The 18,939-nt window shown below is 43.4% G+C and overlaps 1 protein-coding gene and 1 pseudogene across 3 annotated transcripts in view; one reads left to right on the forward strand and one right to left on the reverse strand.

The window, feature by feature from the left end:
• NKD1 (NKD inhibitor of WNT signaling pathway 1) overlaps positions 1-18,939 on the forward strand; it is a 132,227-nt gene that overhangs the window by 20,051 nt on the left and 93,237 nt on the right. The window lies entirely within an intron of this gene.
• Positions 11,746-12,696, reverse strand: LOC309346480 (proteasome subunit beta type-7 pseudogene; annotated as a pseudogene). Its single transcript has one exon. The product of its transcript is annotated as a proteasome subunit beta type-7 pseudogene (transcript).

Here is an 18,939-nt window from a genome sequence, read left to right on the forward strand (position 1 = left end):
ACCCACCGTTGAAGAATGGCAGATGAAAGTAATAGACGATATGGGACTGGCAGAAATGACTGGCAGAATCCGAGACCAGGGAAAAGAGACGGCGGAAGAAGAATGGAAGAAATTTAAGGACTATCTTAATAAAAATTGTAAAATTATTGAATGATAGAACGATATAGATCTAGAAATTAAGGGGTTTTCAGCTGTAATGCTTAGGTATCAAAAAAAGGAAGATTTAAAAAAACTAATTGAGATAAGGGGAAGGATTTGCGGAATTGAATTATTAGAGATTGGGATACAGGAAAGGGAGGTATGAGGAGGTCGGGAAAGTAAGGCTTATGAACATAAGGGACTGAAACTATACTTGTTATTGTATGTGGTTTTTATGTTTTGTATGTATTTTTTCTTTTTACCTTTCTCTTGTTTTTTCTATTTTAGATAACTTTTTGAAAACTTTAATAAATATTTTATATAAAAAAAAGCAAAGTTGGTGTGTTTCAAAAGTCTTAGGGTCTACAAGGCACAACGTAATTTCCCTGTTAGTTTCTTTTTTTTCAAGAATAATTTTTTATTAACCGACCAATCACATCAAATCAAACCAAATTACATAAATTCCAAATTACACAGCCGAATTTTAAATTTTTGTTGGGGATACCCATATTTCAAGTTCCGAAGGGATCCAATCAACTTCTTGCTTCTTACTGCTGTTTTAATGTCCACAAATCTAACCTTATGATGTTCACAGTACTATCCAGTCCTTTCTTATTATTTTTCCACATCTCTTGTTGTTATTTTCATATATTTTTCCTTTCTCTTTGTGACCTCTGATAGTCTCCGCAAGCTGGTTAGAACAGTTTGTAATCCTGCGTGGATTTTTTTTTTTTTATCCAGTAGCCATATCCAGACGTTTTCCATATAACATCACTTCCATACATCAAAACAGTCTTAGCGTCATTAATCTTCACCAATCTGCCTCCTTTCTCAAAACCTCTGAGGAGATTCACTAGGAATGCAGTCTGAAAACAAGTTCGTTCTTCCTCCCGGCTATAAATCTTTTGGCAAGATGGCAACTCCGAATTAATTGCTGCGCCATTCCCAAAAGCTCTTATTGCTTCTCGGTCTCCATAAAGCATACTTTTGGTTAAAGTTTATCTCCACACAGACCTTAATCATCCTGCTTGGGTCAGTTCAACCGACGGTTCTAATGAGGAGGGGTTCTTGTAAATCACATAGAAGGAAAGTAAAAAAGGTCCCCCCCCATTCAGCCCCGTTGTCAACATACCCCGCCTTTGGTGTATCTTCATCGTAAAATATTCCTGTTTCTCCAGCCCGTCGTCTTCTTTCGCAGAGGTCACTTAAATTAGCAGACTTCACTCCCCTTCTTCACTTGAAATATGTGCATTTGCTTCTTTTGTAATTAATTATTCCAAATTGCTGCAACTAGTGCGCGATCAGAGACAGCGTCCAGGAGAGCCGAGGTCCACACGGGGGCATTCTGCCTAGTGCCCTCACCCCCTTCTTTCGAATTTGGGGGTGATTTATGGGCACAGCAGGCAAGGGCAGTGTTCCCCATTTCCTTGGGGCAACATGGGAGGCTGCCTACTCCCATAACAGCCTCTTAATTACCCTGTGTGGGTCGGAGAGATGGTATTGTCGGCCATCTTCCAATGCGCCCCCTAGTGGCCCCCCAATTTCCCTGTTAGTTTCATGCTGCCTGCTGCTACTAAAGTTGTCAGTAGTGACTTTTGTTGTTGTTGCTAATATTGTGTTGGAAATGTCTGCATTGCAAGTTCAAGGAAAAGAGTGTTTGTCACTTTTCTTTTTTAAGAAAACAAAAACAAATTTCATTAGTGAGATCATCAAACTCATTTTGGGATTGTAATTGGTTTTACCTGCTGGTTGTATTATCTTCTGTGACTCTTGGCTTTCAGTGTGTGAATGTGTGCAAGAGTCCCCCCCCCCCAAAAAAAACAAAAAACCCTGGGAGCATCGATTCTTGAGGAGCAGCAAAACTTTGCCGCAAGCTGCTGGATTTTCTGCTGAGCAACTTTGGCTTTCGATCTACCCCTTTGACATCTGTAACTGTGTTATATGCTAGATAGATTGACATGTCGTCTGGACCATTTCTGAGAAAAAATATAAAATTTTTTTTTTGTTGTTTTTGTGATTATGGCAGAGTTTAATGTATTTCTGAGCATTACTGTGCCAGCTTTAGAGGATTAGGCATATTGAGGTTCCCATTAAAGTCTAACTCTGTGATTTTCAAGATCTGTGGAAGGAAAATCATGCATGGATGTTTGATCTTGGGGTGCAGCTGTGCATGCTGTGAGGTATGAAATAAGGGGAAGTTCGCAGTGGGGAAGTGACAGTACAAAGTGCCGTCTTGCAGGAGGAATGGGATTTGGGAGCAGATTTGGATCTTTTGATCTGCCGTGTGATGTGTGATACAGAGGCAAGCCTCTCTCTTTTTGGTCTTTGGGGAGGGAGGAGGGCGTGTCGTGCTGCCCTTGGAGGTAACTTGCGTGTCAAACTCCTTCAGTGGGCTACGATGGTGTTAACCAAGGATGTGGCTTCTTCCCATTGCTTGTGCAGGAGAAACAGCAGACTTAAAGAGCACCGAGAGAACTCGCTGCGCCGGGAATAGAAGTTTGCATTGGCTATTCGTTGGAAATTGTGGAGGGTGGGGAGAGCGATGGCTGCACAGTCATGTCTTATGCAAAGGTGCAGGAAGGTTGCACCTAAGTGTCCAGTGGAGAAGTGTGAATACGGAACTGTTAGAGAGAAATAACTGTATGCATTTCATACCTTTTTTTTGGGGGGGGGTGTATGGGGTGTGTGTGTGTGTGTGTATAAGTCCCTCTCTCCAGTCCATGTGACGTGTACAAAGGAGTAGGCCTAGCGCCTCTGTCCTGGCCCTCGTTGCTGGATGAAGAAGTCAAACTCAAGTTTCAGTGTATCTGAAGAAGTGTGCATGCACACGAAAGCTCATACCTAGAACTAACTCAGTTGGTCTTTAAGGTGCTACTGGAAGGAATTTTTTTATCAAGTTTCTGATTCTGCCATGAATCTGAGCGAGGCAAGGCATAGCAGGTGAATTGCATGGCTGAGTATGAGCTAAAGGCCCTGATCTTTGCAGACATGAGGTGTTTGACAAGAACCTATGGTAGTATTAAGGGGGGGGAATAGGGCCCTAGCATGGTGGTGGTATTATTATTATTATTATTGTTGTTGTTGTTGTTGTTGTTGTTGTTGTTGTTGTTGTTGTTGTTATTATTAGCAAGAGGGCCTGTGTGTGCGGGCCACCAGAGGGGAGATTGCTTTGCTCCTCTCTGGTCATTCCTTTGATAAATATAATGGATTGCACTTGCCTTCCTCTGAAATGGGAGCTGAGAACAGATACGTTTATTGGGATTTAAACGCCAGCTGCTGCACACTGCCCTGGTGACACAGTTTTTCCGAATATTCCTTCCTACTTGCTCAGACAAAACTGTTCAATCCCAGGATCCTTTCCATCCGGTTAGGCACCCGGTTGAGCACGCTACAGCACGCTGTATTGGGTTTAATGCAGTTGCTCTTCGAGGCCAGCCGCTTAGCAGCTTGATCGTTCTGTTCTCGCTTGTGTTTTGGGGTCTGTCTGACTGTTCAGCATTGCTTGTCTGCTGCAACGCAGAGGCACCCCTTTCCCACTTAAGAGCAAGAGCATCTCAGTCTAGTAACCAGAATAGCTGTATTTTTTAGCTGACTAAGGTCTATTGCAACAAACCCAAAATATCCTGGATGAAGTGCAAAAAGAAGAAATCAATCTCCTTATCCTAAAGCAAAGCCTTTGATGTAATCCTGGTAAGTTTATACTGGGAACCTGCCTGTTTCTTTATGGTCAACTTCAGACATTTTGCAGGAAAAATAGATCACGTGGTCCACTTTTGGTAGTTTTCTGAAAGTTGTGCTCCTGCCTGAGGCTTTAACATCGGACCAGGTGGATAGTGAAAGGCTTTTCAAAACAAGTACAGTGGTACCTCGGGTTAAGTACTTAATTCATTCCGGAGGGCCGTTCTTAACCTGAAACTGTTCTTAACTTGAAGCACCACTTTAGCTAATGGGGCCTCGCACTGCCAGAGCACGATTTCTGTTCTCATCCTGAAGCATTATTTCTGGGTTAGCAGAGTCTGTAACCTGAAGCGTCTGTAACCTGAATCATCTGTAACCCAAGGTACCACTGTACTTAAGGTAAAAGGTAAAGGTACCCCTGCCCGTGTGGGCCAGTCTTGCCAGACTCTAGGGTTGTGCACTCATCTCACTCTAGAGGCCGGGAGCCAGCGCTGTCCGCAGACACTTCCGGGTCACGTGGCCAGCGTGACAAGCTGCATCTGGCGAGCCAGCGCAGCACACGGAACGCTGTTTACCTTCCCGCTAGAAAGCGGTACCTATTTATCTACTTGCACTTAAGGGTGCTTTCGAACTGCTATGTGGGCAGGAGCTGGGACCGAACGACGGGAGCGCACCCCGCCGCGGGGATTCGAACCGCCGACCATGCGATCGGCATGTCCTAGGCGCTGAGGTTTTACCCACAGCGCCACCCGTGTCCCTACCACTGTACTTACAGCAAAATAAATAACACTGATATTTTTTCTCAAGGAAATGAAGGGGGGAGCTGCACTCCATATGCACAAGTGAAAGGTTTAATTTTGTTTTGAGGGTAAATGAGAACAGGGTATGGTAAAACTTTTTAAATGGTTCATAAAGACAACTTATAAGATTCTGTGAAGGTTCTTTTTTTTTTAATTGAGCCATGCAGGAATTATTCTTTGCAGCTTTCAATTTTCTTAAATCTTGGTCTATGTGTTGCTTGTTAAAGAATTCCATCAAGTGTCTCTTGCTATGCTTCAGAACCTGATTAATCTATTATTAATAGTTATTCAGTGTATTAGTAACTCAAGACAAAACATCTCTAAGTGACTTAAGTACACAATTAAAATCACCCATCAAGTTTAAGAATAAAACATTATCTCCCCTCACTCCCAAGTCTGAGGGAGGGAAGGAGGGAGGGAGGGAGGAAGGAAAATAATAATCCTCAAAAGCTTGGGAGAAGAAGTGTCTTAACTTGGTGCCAAAAGGATGTTCATGTCTGTTGGGGAGGCCACCATAGAAAGACCCTTTCACTTGCCTCCACCTTTCTCAAAGTGGGCACCTGCAGAAAGGCTGCAGGTGATGAATGTGGAGTCCAGGTATGTTCAAGGTGGGACAGGTGTTCTGTTAAAATATAATCCCTGCAAACAGAGGATTAACATAACACAGAGCACACTGTGATGCTCATCTCTCTACCCTCCGGCTGAGTCACTGCTGCTTATTGGGTTGGAGATTGGGAGTGCTGTGGCAGCAAAGCTTGCGTGATGCAAATATCTGCATGACATGCACACACCCCTGGTGCTCCTGCTGCTGTGTTTGCACTGCACCAACCTCACTGCTGCCTTGCCCCTCCCCTTCTCTACCCTAATACACAACAGTGATTCAGCAGGAAGGAGATCAGGCGAATGATGGAGCCCACCATGCTATCCGCTGTTGCTTGATTCAAACACATATAGCAGACCTACATTTGAGTTCACAGGAGATTTTTATGTTATACAGCCGCATCAAATTGTACATGCCTTTAACATGGATGATTTCAACCATATGCACTCAGCAACATCTCCATTCCAGACTTTTTCTTCTGCCTATATCTCTCTCTGATTCTCCCTTCCACCTTCCCCTTCTCCTTTCTCCCTTCTGCTGGTCACTTGAATGTGTGGGAGTAAGGGGAGGCTGTGGAGACAAAGGGGAAGCCTCCCTATGGAATTTCCCCCACCTCAAGGAAAATTGGCTGTACACAATTTTTGCACATAACACACCTACACATATGATACAATGCAACTGTAATGATGCTGTTCTCAGTGAGGCTCGCCTGACACCTTTGCTGACATTTTTTGGGAGCTAGGTAAAGACTTGCAATTTCCCCCCAGATGTTTGGTGGTCTCAGCTGATTTAGTTCTGATGGTGGTGTGCTGCCCAAACTTCCTGTGGCTGTTAGGGGGGAATTTGTGTTTGTGTGTGTGTAAGAAAGAGAGAGAATTGTTGGCACTATTATGAGCATGTTAATATTTTTCATGAATTGTTAATGGTATAGTGTATTTATGTTTACATTTTTAAATGTCAGTTGCTTGGAGACCTTTTATTTACTATTAGTAACAAATAATTAATTGTCTAATTAATAATAATAATTGACTTTTTCTTGGCATACTAGCAGCTCTCTTGTGACGTGTTTGTATGCTCTGGCATGCAGTTTGGCAATTATCTATCAGTCTATAGGGCTAAAAAGGATAATCACATTAATGCAGCTCTATCCGTAGTAGGTTTTGAACGTGGCTTTCTGCAAGATGCAAGAGGCAAAATGGACAATGTTAGTGCTACGATCAAGTTGAGTCACCACATCTTCCTTTGATGTCGTTTGCTCATGTGATCCCTTCCAAGCACAGCTGTATTGAGCTCATCAAACGGAATGTTCCATCTAAAGCTTTTTGATGCTTTGAAAATGCTTTGGACCCCCGAGCTTACAAACAGCTTGGCAGCGGAGGATGTTCATAATTCTTAAAAAGTTATCTGATCCCATAGTACTTTTGTCCCAGGGATTTTGTCTGCAAATCTTTTGCTTTTTCCAACTTCCTGTGCATCCCTATTTTCTCTAGATTCTGTTTGAAGAATAGCACCTCTTTTGTGGGCATGGCTGGCAGCAGTGATGGTTCCCCGGTGAATGGAACATCCATTGACCAACCTGCTTGTATTCCTAGAAGGCTTTGTAGTGTCTTGGGAGATGACTGATACTTTAAGAGAGCATTTTGAGTCAATATTCTTGCCATCATTGTTACTGGATCTTTACCTAAAGCATTGGTTCTAGTTTTCATCCTTCTGCATTTCATAAGATTATAATGGTTTCTGGAATAGTACAGTTTAATTGGATCAGATGAGGTTTGGTCTGGAGTGCAGCTGAGCCACATGCTGTAAGGGAAGGCATCTTCTACTCTACTGGGTAACAAGGAGGAAGTTCCCTCTTGCCTCAAAGTATAGCAGCTGGTTTGCAACTACACGCAAGCAAACATTTTCTTGATCCAAGACTGCTTTGGTGTATGATGTTGCATACCATCTGATTGGTATAAAACTCTGTGCCATCCAGTGCAGCCACAAGAATTTTGATTTGCACCTCTATGTGACATTTTATTACATTTTTTTCTCTTCCCCCACCCCCACCCCAATGTCTACAGGGTAAGAAAGAGAGAGCAAGAAAGGGAGCAATTTATTTTTATAATTCAGAATTGCATTAACCATACCTATTTGGGAGGTGGGAATATTTTAAGATCAAATATTTTGTTCAGATCAAACCTGTATGTTGTGTGGATAACACTGGAGAATACAGATCTATTGGATTGGTTATGATAACAGATTTGGGTGGCATTCATATTTGTGGTATGATAAAGTAAAAGTGCATAAAGGATTTCTAAACCACATGATAAGAAAATCAATCTATGATGTATGGGACAGATATAAAAATCTGTTTGAAAGGAAAACACCTTGGTGGCTATCTCCAATAGAAACATTGACTGTTAAAAAATTAAATATGGAAGGGAAATGGGCCACCTATGGTGAGATGTTGATGGAAACATAGAGAGGGTGGAAACTCAAACCATATGAACAAATAGGGGAAATGTTTACTGGCTGGTTTGCAATATCATCAAATAAATGACATATTTAGTGTATAGACAAAAGAAATTTTGGATTTGAAAGTAAGAAATCTAGATTCCAAACCGAATTGCTGGAAGGTAAAGTTAAATTGTTGTCAAAGATGTATAACTTTCTCTTAGAATGGTATACTAAAGATGAAGAGGTTAAAGAAGTAATGACGAAATGGGCTATGGATTCTGGGCATAATATTCAGTATGAATCTTGGTCAAAATTATGGAATCAGAATTTAAAATTTACAGCATGTATGGCCTTAAAAGAAAATGTAATGAAAATGATGTACAGGTGGTATTTGACCCCAGTGAAATTGGCCAAAATGTATAGGATGAAAAATAAATTATGTTGGAAGTGTAATGGAAAAAGACGGAGATTTTTAACATATGTGGTGGACTTGTGATAAGGTAAAAACATTTTGGGAACTGATCTACAATGAACTAAAAAAGATGCTAAAATATAGCTTCCCCCCAAAACCGGAAGCATTTTTGCTTGGGTTGATGGGAGAAGAAATTGCAAAAGTAGATCAAAGACTGTTTATGTATTCTAGCACTGCAGCAAGAACTTTGTTAGCCCAAAGGTGGAAATTACAAGAATTACAAATGATTGCGGAGTAGCAGATGAAGATGATGGACTATGCGGAGTTGGCCAACCTTACTGTGAGGATCCGGAACCAAGGCGAACAGAAATTCCAAAGTGATCGGAGTAAATTTATTGAGTACTTGGAAGATCATTGTAAAAACGTGAAGACACTAGCAGGATTGATATGAATCCTGCAACATAACGTAAAAATAATATCTGACCATGGATAATAAAAGGACTTGATATGTATTGAAGGACAGAAACTGGCAGCTGAAATGCGCATACAATTCATTAGGAAATGGGAAACCAGTAGGAGAGAGGGAAGGAGGGAGGGAAGTCACGAGCTCAGCGGAGCAAATGCAATTGATTTGTTATATTTTGTTATATGTTGTTATATTTTATGTTTTCTTATTAAAGAAAAAAAACCTGTACGTTGCACTAACATGTGGCTGAAAATGGCTGAGATTCTTGTGTATTTCCATTGCTGTTAATATTCATTTTTAGCTACCACCACAAATATGCCATTGCATGTCTAGAAGGTGGCAGCAGGTTGCAAAAAAGCAATGGATATATTTGGGGAGAACACCAACCTAGTAAAGACTATGCTGAGGAATGTCAAGGAGGTGGAATGTGTTGACCCAGTCTGGAATTGGAAGGAGCTGGATCCGGGGTGACCTGATTCCTGTTTTGTTATGCTTTTTTTTTTTTTTAAAGAACTCTGTGGGACCTTTTGATTTGTTCTCTTGACTAAATGACTTTCTTGGTTTTGGTTTGTTTCTTTCATCTCTCTGAAATCTGATACTGGATAAAGTCTGGGGCTAATGCCAAGCACGGGGCAAATTTATATTGTCATCCATCCTTTGAACTTGCTGAAAGCTCGGATGCTGCCACCCAACATTATATACAAAAAACTTGAGTAATTATGGGTGGTTCAGGAACTTTGCCAGGGCTTGGTCTTCCTACACTTAGCAAACAGCTTGTGCTCAAGTGGTGCCTCGGCCATTATACAGGTCTTAACTGGTTGCTTGTGTGTTTGTTTGGTGGTTCGAATCTGGAACTGTTAAGGAAAAATACTGGGTAATAGTAACAGTTGATAAGACCTGATTGCATGGGAAATGGCGTCAGATAAAATGGAAAGGGCAGATTAAGTGGTAGAGCTTCTGCCTTGCCCAAAGAGGGCCCAAGGTTGAATCCATGGCAGTTCCATGTAGGACTGGGAATTCCCCTGCCTGAAAACCTGAAGAACTTTTGCCAGTCAGTGTGGACAATACTGAGCTAGATAGACAAATGGTCTGACTTGGTGCAAGAATTCTTCCTATGTTCCTATCAAATTAATAAGGTTTAAACATATGAACTCTCCAACAGTTGTTAAAGCCCACTTTGTCTTGCGCACTACATAATGTATCCAGCATGAGATACACAAATGCAGCAAAACCGGAGAACTGGTGGCCCTTCATATATTGTTGGACCCCAACTTCCATTAGCCCCAGCCAGCATGGTAAGCATGATGGGAGTTGCAGCTGATCATGCAATATGTATGCGCCCATAATGAAATGGCAGCAAATGTAACTCTAGAAGCCAAATGGAGGTTATTCCGTGTGCCTACCAACAAGGAATGGATTTATGCATTTTTGTGTATAGTCTCAAAGGTTAAAATTAATAGTGCATTTGCATGAAGGTTAATAAGAGAAGTGGAAATTTAAACAGCTCGCTTGCCGTGCTGCCTTTTGTGCAAAGTAAACCCCATAATATGGACAGCAACAGGATATTTGAGGAATTGATCTAGAACAGGGGTCAGCAAACTTTTTCAGCAGGGGGCAGATCGACTGTCCCTCAGACCTTGTGTGGGGCCGAACTATATTTGGGGGGGGGGTGTAACGAATTCCTATGCCCCACAAATAACCCAGAGATGCATTTTAAATAAAAACACACATTCTACTCATGTAAAAACATGCTAATTCTTGGACCATCTGCAGGCCGGATTTAGAAGGCGATTGGGCCGAATCCAGCCCCCGGGCCTTAGTTTGCCTACCCATGATCTAGAAGGATTTTGATGCGTTTTTATGGTGTTATGGTAGACTGGTTATAAAGAAATCATGATAAATATTATAATAATTGGGTTGTATTTGACCAAGTCCTGCTCAGAGCAGAGCCATTCAAATTAATAAACCTAAGTTAGTTGTATCCATTACCTTCAGTGGGTCTATTCTAAGTTGAACCAACATTGAATACCACCTATTATCTTCATAATCATCTGAGGAAGAGTTTTGCAGAACTAAAATAACCTGGTCGCTATTTTGTGACTTTCATTTAATCCTAATAACGCAACAACTGCTTGCTTTGGATGTCCACCCCCAACTGGAGCAGCTTTTTATTTTTTAATGTTGTGCCCTATTTTTTATTTTCCTAAGGATGCCGTCATGCTGGAGTTTGCTTAGCCACAGATAGGTGGCACTACAGCGTGACAACGGCTTACCAGTCACCCCCTGGTGGTGGAGGGCGAGGAAGAATGAAAGCAGTGGCCCAGGACACATTGAGGACAGGGCAGGGCAGCTCCTCAACGACTAATCTCCAGTCCTGCCTTGCCGCCACCATCACCACCTCTTGTTCCCTTCTCCTTGCCTTATGACACTGAAGCGTTTTTTCCTTTTAATTATGGGGGGAGCTGTACAGTACCGGCTGCTGGCCGATTATATAAAAGAAGCAAAGCACAGATGTGAGTGACTTGATGATTAGAATGCTGGCTGTATCTTTCTCTTCTGACCAAAGGGTGTGGCTGTCCGCCAATCATCCAAGTGCAGCACTGCCTCCTGTTTGCTGTTTTTACGTGTTATGAAATTGGATCTAGGACCCCACGCTGTGCTGGCTCTGGGCCAGTTGCTTTACATAAGAAAGCCAACATAACCTCTGCTGGCTGGGTAAGAACTTTCCTTTCAACTTCTCCCCAGCCTGCATCTGAACATAGGAAGCTGCCTTAGCCTGAGTTGTGCTTACTGGTCCACCTGGCTCAGTACTGTCGACACGGGACTGGCAGCAGCACTTCAGGGTTTCAGGCAGGGGTCTCTCCCGGCCCTGCATGGAGAGGGCATGGATTGTACCTGGAACCTTCTGCACGGAAAGCAGGTGCTCTGCTACCTAGCAAAGGCCCATCCCCAAAGGATGCCCATGTGAGGGGCTTCAGTGTCAGCAAGCACATCTTCAGGGTTTCTCCCCCTCCTTACCCTGCCATGCACTCCAAACCTGAGATCTCTGTGTGGCTCCTATGCTATAGGTCACAGGGCCAGAATAGACATTTCTGCACTTGCATCCCTCTCTGCATGCTGCAGGACCCAAGGAAGATACCTCCAACCAACCATCTCAACGACAGCAAGTTCTGTGGTTTTATTTGCTGCTTGCTTTCTCCCCCCCCCCCCCAAATTCGTATTGGTTTTTATTAAATCTGCATACAGAACATTAATGCCAGCATACAGATACAGAATTCAGATATGAAAATTCTCAATCCTCTTCCACTGCCCAGAAGTTTCCAGTAAGTCAAGATGTATCCATTGTTTGCACGGTGTCATCTGCCACTTCAAGATCCAAGGGTGTAACTTCCGTATAGAGCACACCTTTAGTTCCCTTCTCACAGCTGTATCATCTTTGCCTTTTTCCTTTTTTGTTGGGCATATCATAAGGACGGAGAAAGTCCAGCTTGTTCTTACTGAGGACGCAAAGATCAATGTTACTGCCAGAGCCCAGATCATTGTATATGCCAGCTTCTATGGCATCTCTCACAAGCTGGCTTCTTCCTCCTCCATGTCAGTCTTGAATCTGTCTTCAAAAACTGCCATAGCTGCCAGTGAACCCGAACCCATTGTGACATAAGGCAATTTGTCAGTAGATCCATGGGGATAGCTGTAAAGATGGGCCCCAGTGACATCTACCCCACCCAGAACCAGGACTGCACCAATGTAACCTTGATACCTGAAGAGCATCCGCTTGAGCATCCAGTTGGCTGTGACCACCCTTGAAAGCTGTCCAGTTGAGAGCGAGTGGAGTTCCATGTTAGAAGAGATCAACTGAGTTGTCATTTCTGTGTCTGCAGCCGTTCCAGCACCGCAAACATTAAATGTTTGGAGATATATGGTGTATTTTTGAACAGTTCTTGTCAGCAACAACCAGTGGTTCTTGTATCTGCTCCAAGTACTATCCCATCCTTAAACACTACCCCAGCAATGGTGGTACCAGTCTTGCGGGCTGTGGGAAGACGCAGGCCCTTCTTGGTCCCCTCTGCTTCAAGCTGAGAATTCTGGGTGCAGTTGTGGAAGCTGAATCATCCGGCAGCGGCAACCTGCGAGGCTGCAAGACGGAGAGCGTCGCCATCTTGCTCGGACTTGATGGGTTTTCCCTCAGGCAGCGGTGGCAGCGGCCTTCTATTTGCTGCTTTCTTGAGCAGAGATTTATTTATTTCATAAAATTCATATACTGCTTGATTGTAAGCAAGCAAGCAAGCAAACCCTCAAAGTGGTTTGCAACAAGAATAAAACTATAAAACTATCAATAAAAAAAGTTGTTTGAAATGTTTTTTTTTAAAAATAAAACCAATGGTATGCTAAAAACAGATTAAAACACATGCCAGCATTCTACATAATCTAGATAGGCTTGCCTTAAAAAATGCTTTTAGCAGGTGCACCAAAAATAGTACAGTGGAGTTAGTAGGCAGGGAGTCCCAAAGTTAGGGAGCCACCACACTAAAAGATCCATTTCTGACAAAAATTTTGTGGCACCTGCAACACTGCAGGTCCACAAATTGAAGTGGTCAAGTGGGAATATATGAGGTAAGGTGATCTCACAAATAAGCTGCTCTCAAGTTCTTAAGGGCTTTATATGTGAATAGTAATACCTTGACATTCCATGGACTTTTTTTTGGGTGGAGGCACTGTTTGTTGCTTGCACTGCATGCATTTATATATATATACTTGACCACCTAGCAGAGTTTCCAGAGTGGTGGTTTATTGCATATTCCGCTTGATAGGTTTGTGCAGAAGTTATATGACATGACCAGTTTAGTGGCTCTTATCCTTCACTTTCCAGTGTGGTTTTCCATTGCTTTTTAATTACCAAGCTCTTTGTGGTCAGAAAAGTGCACCAGAAATTGCAGGATAACAACCAAATAGCTTGTCTGGAAGCACCCCAAGTTTTACCTTCCAAGGTTCACCTTGCTTAAATCTCTCAATGTCGTGCATTGTAATCGTGCCAGCCAACAATTTTAACTCCTCTGCAGATCAGTAAATGCTATTAAATGCTATGAAATCTTGATGCAATATGCTCTGACCATTTGCTTCCTTGAAGAGATCCTTCTTTCTCCATGCGTCACGACTCTTGGGTCTACACAGCATTTGCACAGACTTTGCAGACTTCTGCGTGGATATTTTCTTTTCCTAGGGAGCTAAAGAATGTAATTTGTCCGGGGTAAGGTTCTCTCTTCACTTGTGTTGCATATGGAGGCAGTGATTTCTTTTTCTTTCTTTTTTTGGTGGGGTTGGGGGGGAAGAGCCTAAGGGGTTATGTTGTTGCAGTTCCACAGGCGCCAGCGCACTGGCACGCCACAGGTGATCTCGGAGCGAATGTTGTTTAAAGCGTCCGTCCCACGGCTTCACAAATGTGCTCTGACCAGAGGATGTTTTTTTAAACTTCAAAGGGCTTTTCAGGCTGGCTCCGAGCCTCCCAGACTGAGTCCGCAGTTGTTGGGGATTTTTTTTCTTCTCCTCAGCTCTCTCAGTGTGTTGAATCGTGTGCGATTTTTGGGTGCGGGGGGGGGGGGATATGGTGTTTTTTGTTCAATCAGCCTTGACCATCGCCACCCCACCCCACCCCAGTCAGATGAATTTGTAAACACAAACACTATATCACAGGGACATGGTTTATATACCACTTTAATTTTGTTCTGAAACTTTCCCTTAAAAAAAAAAAAAATATACATTAAAAGGAAGAGCAATTTGCAAATAAAATAAATGAGGAGAGGAAGGCCGGGGGCTGGGGGAGAGAGGCACAGAAGAGCCTTTTCACTTGCCACCATATTAAGAGTTCTTTTCTGAAGCTGGAGATCAAGCAGGAGAGTTCTATGCCAGGTATCGCAGGAGGAAATTGGGATATTCCTGCTTTAGCCATGTTAACGTTTTGATTTAGATCCTTTCGTCAGAATTTAATCTCCAAATGGATGGTGTTCCAGATTCAAACCTACTGGCAGGTAGTAAAATGAGAAAGCAGTTTTGTTTTTCCCTACTCTCTTTCCTGGATCACCCTAAAACAATTGCATCTGTGTCTGTGTATGGCGTTGTTGCCTCCGTTATTAGTCCCACCCAAGACTAGTCCAACTGAAATGGGTGGACGTGACAAACATGGGCCCCCCAATTTCAGTAGATCTATACTGATTAGAACTTGGTTGGCTACAGTTGCTTCAATACCACTTGCTGGAAAGCACAGGGGTGATGGGAAGAGTGCTCTTGTACATAGCTTGGGGATACTGTACTTCGTTGTCACTTGAGGCTCAGGGAGCCTCAGTGGCACAGAGTGCCTACCTTCAGCTTTGGCTGGTGGCCCAGCTGTACCCCCTAGCTGGACAGGGACAGCCTAATTCCTGTCGTCTATGCTCTAAAAACCTCCAGGTGGTATATGTGGGGCTGCCTCTGAAGACAGTTTGGAAATATCAGCTGGTACAGAATTTCACAGCCAGGTTGCTTATTGGCACAAGATGGTTTGAGCATATTATACTGATCCTGGCCCAACTGCACTGGCTGCCAATTAGTTTCCAAGCCCAGTTCAAAGTGCTGGTTTTGACCTATAAAGCCTTAAACGGCTTAGGACTGCAGTACCTCAAGGTTTGCCTCTCCCCATATGAACTGACCCAGACCTTGCAACAATCATCTGAGGGCCTTTTTCGTGTGCCTCCTCCACATGAGATCTGTCAGGTGGCAACACGGCCCTTTCTGTGGTGGCTCCCCATTTGTGGTATGCTCTTCCCAGGGGGGCTTGCCTGGCGCCTTCATTATACATCTTTAGGTACCAGACAAAAACATTCCTCTTCAACTTGGTCTTTGGCTGATCAACATTCTGTGTCCTTTTAAATGTGTTTGTGGAAGCGGGGGATGGGGTTATAGGTTTGTTTTGTTCTTGTTTTTATCATGTACTTTTTGTTTTTATGCTGTGACGGATGAAGGGTGGTATATTAAATAATTAAAAATATATATGAAAACATCATTGGAACATCACTATACCCTATGTGCTTCTGTTCCCCCATGATTCCCCCATGGAAACAGCAGGAAAGAACTGTATGCTGGTATTTTGTCCCATGATTTTCCAGGTTAAGGGGACTGCAAACAGATTTCCTCTGGAATCAAATAACAAAGAAATGCATGTTAAACGTGTGCTATATTCCATTAGTTTCCCAGAAATGGCTTTTATGTCACATGAAGGCTCAATTATAATGTGGAAATTAACAGTTAGGGAAATGGAATACACTGAACTGTGGGGAAACCAAATTTACTGACAAAGAATTCTCACACATAATGTCTGTGTAACACTTGAAAACCACTTTAAGAAATTTGAAAGTTGCCACAGTATTGAGACAAGTCGATGAAGAAGCCATATAGGCCTGTGAAAGTGAAGTCAATTAGTGAGACTGAGTGGACATTATTCCATCATGCTTAATAGTGCTATGATTAAGTAGCAGGAAATATTCCATCATTAGTCTTCATTTCCTCCTCTTGAATCCCCACCCCCACCCCCAAGACTTTTTCAAGAAGGAGCTCCTTTGTAGGGATTTTCTTTTTTTCATGGTGTCAGCGAAGTGGTGCATTTTTGTTGTTGAAAGTTTAAAGAGAATTTGTGAAGGCGTTTCAGAGTGAATTGAGAATGTGGGGAGAAGGGAAAGACAGGATTTCCCCCCTCTGCTTCAGAGATCCCCCCCCCCTGCTTCTTGCTACCATATTTTATATTATAATGAATTCTGGCTTTTTATATTTCTGTTATAATGAACTTTGCCTTTTTATATATTTCTAATATTGTGTGTGTTTGGGCATGCACACATGTTTCTGCATTCTTATTTTCTGGATGCCATCTTATAATTTTGGTCCCCTTCCACTGAAGTATTGGTCTGGTACTTTGCTTTTCTGATGAGAAATCAGGGTTCGATCACTTTGATCTGTAGAACTTTCGCTTCTACAAGTTCCAGGCGATGTCCATTCTGTGTTTTCTAAGGGGTCATGACACTAGTGTGGAGGCGCCTGCATTTTGGACATCACAGCCTGTTGACGTTAGGCAGGCACCATCACTTTACTCTTCTGCGTACATGCTCAGAACTACCGTGTACAGTTCTGGTCAAGGTAAAGGTAAAGGGACCCCTGACCATTAGGTCCAGTCGTGACCGACTCTGGGGTTGCGGTGCTCATCTCGCTTTATTGGCCGAGGGAGCTGGCGTACAGCTTCCGGGTCATGTGGCCAGCATGACTAAGCCGCTTCTGGCGAAACCAGAGCAGCACACAGAAACGCCGTTTACCTTCCCACTGGAGCGGTACCTATTTATCTACTTGCACTTTGACGTGCTTTCGAAGGAGCAGGAGCTGGGACCGAGCAATGGGAGCTCACCCTGTCGCAGAGATTCGAACCGACGACCTTCTGATTCGCAAGTCCTAGGCTCTGTGGTTTAACCCACAGCGCCACCCACGTCCCCTCACCTCAAAAAGGATACAGTACTGTGGAATTGGAAAAGGTTCAGAAAAGGGTAACCAACATGAGCATGGGGATGGAGCAACAGCCCCTATGAAGAAAAATAGCATTTGGGACGTCTTAGTCTAGAGAAAAGGCGACTAAAAGGCAACATGACAGACCGTTATAACATTGTGCATGGCATGGAAAAAGTGGATAGAGAAAAGTTCATTTCCCCCTCTCGTAACACCAGAACCCATGGACATCCCGTGAAGCTGAATGCTGGAATATTCAGGGCAGACCTAAGAGAGTACTTCTTCACACAGTGCATAGTATACCCTGTATACCTGAAGGAACACCTCTACCCCATCGTTCAACCCGGACACTGAGCTGGCTACCAGCAATAATAAAAGCTATGCTCTGTCTCCACGGCTGAAGGCAGTGATGCTTCTGAATGCCAGTTCCTGGAAACCACAGGAGGAGAAAGTGATCTAGTGCTCAGATCCTGCTCTCTGGTTTTCCACAGTCCACTGTAGGAGCAGGATGCTGGACTGGACTAGATGGGCCACCGTCTATGCTGACTGGCAGCAGCTCTCTGGGATTTGCCAACCCTTGTGGAGACGCTGAGGCCTGAAGCCAAGCTGTGGCCCTTTGAGGATTTCCTCTGCAGTAGCCAGACAGCTGAGATGTGCCAGTGGAAGAGCCACCTATTTTTGTGGAGTGGATAAGCTTTAAAGGGCACCCTTTTAAAATAAATAAATAAACCCGCCAAATGACCTTCTTCAGAAGTCTATTCTTGGGAGTGGCAGGCATATCTCTGTGTGTGCCTTAAGTGAAATGCATGTCAAAATGTTTACAAAAGAATTCAAGTGGAGGCTTTTGGGGGGAGTTGGGAATGTTAGCCTTTTGTCAAGATGGGCTTTGTGATGGAAAGTCTTTCTCTAATGAGAGCGAATTTAATGCCTCCTGTGTGGGCAGGGGCCTCTTTGCATTGTCCAAAGCTTCAGAAGTGAAGGAGAGGTTTTCAGCTTAATGAGCATCTTAACTCTGGCCTTCTCCAAGGCACGCAAAATGTCACCCTGGTGAGCGAGCCTGAGAGGCGGAAGTGGCTATCAGGAAAGCCTGTGATGGACATGGGCAAACTCTTGGGTCTGCTGCCCCCTTTTCATTTCCTGCTCAGAAAAGGGCACTGCAGCAGCAGTTGATAATTAGTTGAGCAATGAAGAAGAGTTGTTGTGTTGGCTGATCGGCTGTGTCGTCAGCCTGTCTGGATTTTGTACCTCTATTTATGATTATTTATTTTTACATGTGGCATTATAAAGCCTTATAAGGATCTGGTATGTCAAGGACTGTCTCTCCTCATGAACCAAACCAGACCTTTGTTTATCATGTGAGGTTCTTCCCCATGTACCCCCTTCTGAGGGAGGCACAGAGACTGGTGACCCGAGAATGAGCCTTTTCAGTGGTGGCTCCCCATTTCCGAAAAGCTCTCCACAGAGAAGCTTTTCTCTAGCGCTGTCACTGCCTGTTTTTAGGCATTGGGCAGCACCATTTTTATTCAGTCAGATGTTCGGATCTTATTTTTTTAGTGGGGTGGGGCTGAGTTGGATCTGCTCTTGTAGATGTATTGGTGAACTTTTGTTGTTTTTAATAGTTGTTTTGAGAAGCCACTTTGAGTCCCATCTTTCTGAAAAAAAGCAGCACATAAAAATTATTATACATACGTGTGCGCCCGTTCCTCCAAGGTGATGTAGATGGCTCCTTCCCACTTTTTCGTTACAACAACTCTGTGAGGTAGTTTAGGCTGAGAGACAGTGACCAGCTCAAGGTCACCCAGTCAGCTACATGGCTTGGGTGGGTATTTGAACCCTGGCCTCTCCCAGTTCCTTGTCTGTCTCCCTAACCATTGCACCATCATGCTGG

The sequence above is a fragment of the Podarcis erhardii genome, assembly GCF_964252035.2.
Source record: "Podarcis erhardii genome assembly, chromosome: 7".
Taxonomy (NCBI): domain Eukaryota; kingdom Metazoa; phylum Chordata; class Lepidosauria; order Squamata; family Lacertidae; genus Podarcis; species Podarcis erhardii.